The following is a 3,467-nucleotide window of genomic DNA, read 5'->3' on the forward strand; positions in this document are numbered from 1 at the left end:
TTATTTTAAATTTATTTTGAATATTTTGATATAAAAATAATAAAATATTCTTACCACAACAACAAACCACGTCGGTGTTAATAAATTGTAGACGTTGTAAATTGTAATAGACTACTAAGTCGTTAAAATGACGTCGTTAAAATGAGAAACCATGGCGGCTATTTAACTATACGACGTAAAATATATATTCCACGACTTAACCGCTGTCGTTACATAAACGTCGTCGATGATACCCTGAACCCTTAAGAAATTGAAGATGTTGTAAACCATAAACGACTCAATTGTTCAAAGAACGTCGTCTAACTATATTTTTACGTCGTATTTGTTTAAAACACGAAACAACAAAATACGACGGTTTTTGACTTTATTAGGTCGTTGGAAAAGTATTACACGTCGGTTAAGCAATTTGTATGTTTGTTTTTTTTTTTAATTTAAGAAAACCTCAACAAATTTTTACATTACATATTATAGAGAAAATTTGTACATTATACATAAATATCAAGTGTTCAATAATTGCCCTGTTTAATAATTTGGAAAACAAACTCTGCCCATTCATTCCGGACTTCATCAATGGCTTCTTGGGGGTATGAAGCTTCCTGGTTTCCCTTGGCATACTGCATAAACAATGACTATTAGGGTTTATAAATAAAAAGAAATTCAATCACAGACGACGATATTTTTCATAACCGACGTAGTATATCCATTTAACGACGTTAATTTTACATGACCGTCGTTGATAATACAAAAAACGACGTGAAATGTATGAAGGTAATTTCTTCTTACCTTATTCTCAAACCCCAAGGAAGGATCCATGATGATGTCCCTCATGAAGCGCATCACATAATACCCGCATTCGACATTGCTGGGTTGCTTTGGTGTGCCTGAGAGAGTTTTCCAAATTACATTTTTACGTCCTGCTCGGGCTATGTGGGTATTATATATTTTTAAAGCACTGTTCACGATGTTTTTCACCTCTTCGTCGACCACACGATGACCTGGCAGAGGATCCAGAAAATAGACGGTCTCCTTCTTTGCTCTTACAATCAGCAAGATCCAATGACGGCTGCACAAAATTAATATAAAAACGACGGTTATTTACAAAAACGACGTATTATAGTATTTCACACGACGAAATAAAGTAGATAACGACGACATTATATATTTATCACGACGATAAATAAATACCGACGTGGTTAGTAGTTTCAAACGACTAAATAAAATAAAACACCGACGTGGTTAGTTTATAAGCTGTCATTTATTGAAAATCATAAAAACAAAATCCTAAGGAGACTAACCCTGGATTGTAAGGCATCATGAAAATCTGTTCACCATCTGTCTTCTGAAGTCGAGCTGCTACCAGTCGTGATCTTTCAGTTATTGTGCTAGAGTTGGCACTAACTGTAGCAGGGTCGATAAAGCCAACCATGCTGCACATATTGGCTTGTTTCAAAACATCGTGTAAGTACCTAAATACATAAAATAATATAAACAAGTCAGCACAAACAAACACGACGGTTATGTATAAAAAAACGACGTATTATAATATTTCACACGACGTACTGAAATAGATGAGGACGTTATAATATATTTATCACGACGGTAGTTAGTTAAGACGACGTGGTTAGTTAGTTAAGACGACGCAATATATAAACCAACGAGGTATTATTTTAGAAGTACAAACCTCATATATACAGCCAATACAGTAGCTCCAATTTCTTCCATGCCTGCAAATTGTGTAATATCTTCAGGCAGGAGGAAGGTATCGCGCTCACCACCAAACACCTCCTTATCAATTGTAAATTGGAGTGTCTTATCCTCAGGCAGGAGTGTCGTTTCCACAAAACGACAAAGGGTTTTTAAAGAAGATGGCGCCTCCATATTTGAATAAGCACCAACTTCAATAACCTGTTTAAAGAAATAAAAAAAATGACGTGGTAATTCAATAAAGACGACGGTTTAAGGAATAAAACGTCGTCTTAAAAATATTTAAACGACGGTAAAAAACCTGTCGTGGTAATTCAATAAAGACGACGGTTTTATGAATAAAGCGTCGTCTGAAACCATTTAAACGACGGTGCAAAAACCGTCGTTTAAATATTTTATTACGTCTTAAAAAAAGTCCGCCGTCTAAGTTTTAAACAAACGACGGATTAAATAAAAATATCGACGTCTGAAATTTTGAAAAACAAATAAAAAAGGCAAAGTTATGTGAACATACCTTGTCGTCATGCTTTTCTTCATCTTCTTTCTCCTTTTCTTCTTCCTTCTCTTCATCTCTTTTTTCTTCTTCCTTCTCTTCATCTGGCTGATGTTTCCCCATTTTGGCAGTATCATCCTCCAAATGTAGGGATCTCACATCACCTCCAGAGCAGCTAGCTTTGTCAGACATTGGATTTTTGGGGCTTTGGCTAATTCTTGGTTTAAGCATGCTTGGATCAAAATTGGGAATTAATTGGGAAAGCTGACTCAGGAAATGCTCCCTCTCAGCCTCTACCAATTGTTTTGTCCTAGCCTCCATCCTTAAGGCCTCTTCCCTTGCCTTAGCCTCCATCTTTTTAGTCTCTTCTTGAAGGAGAACTCTTAAACTGTCCTTCAAACGGTCGTCAAAGCTCACCCTCTGTGGTTTGGGCAAATTGAAATATTGCCTTGGGGAAACACCAGCACCAACTCCCCTCAGTCTGCCTGGATGCTCGGGGCCCAAAGCCATGGTCAGCACATCATTGCTGCCATCTACTCTGACTTTGCCTTCCGAGACTTGTTTCTGCAATTCATCCTAAAAAAAGATAAACAAAAAAACACACGACGGTTATTTATGTACAAACGACGTATTATATAATTTCACACGACGCAATAACGTATAAACCGACGTTATTATAACTTATCACGACGGTAGTTATACCGACGTGGTTATTTATTTAAAACGACGAAATGAATAAACAACCGACGTCTTATGCTATAATTAAAGATAACAGAGTAGTGATTCCTATTTAGACCGTTAACGACGTTTTTAAAAAAGTTTCGACGTGGTAATATCATTCACACGACGCGAAAATGAACCACCGACGTCTTATGCTATAATTACAGAAAACATAGTAGTGATTCCTATTTAGACCTTTAACGACGTTTTTAAAAACTTTTCGACGTGGTAATATCATTCACACGACGAAAAATATAACATACGACGTAATAAGAATAATTCACAGTTTAATAAAAATTTAAAACAGAGTGATAGTAGGCTTACAATTAATTTTGCTTTCTCTGCCACCTTTGGATCAGGGATGTTACCATGTTTGTCCTGTCTAGCTCTCTTCCATAAGGTAGATCGATCAATTTCTACCCCAGGCATGGTTTCCTCCAATTGATCCTCCAATCCAGCATATCCTTTTCGAGACAATCGATGATTGTACTCGAGTTTCTCCCTAATCTGTGCATGTTGAGAATGCACAGACTCAAAATCTTGGATAGCC

Source organism: Prunus persica, chromosome G7 (genome assembly GCF_000346465.2).
Source record: "Prunus persica cultivar Lovell chromosome G7, Prunus_persica_NCBIv2, whole genome shotgun sequence".
Classification (NCBI taxonomy): Eukaryota; Viridiplantae; Streptophyta; class Magnoliopsida; order Rosales; family Rosaceae; genus Prunus; species Prunus persica.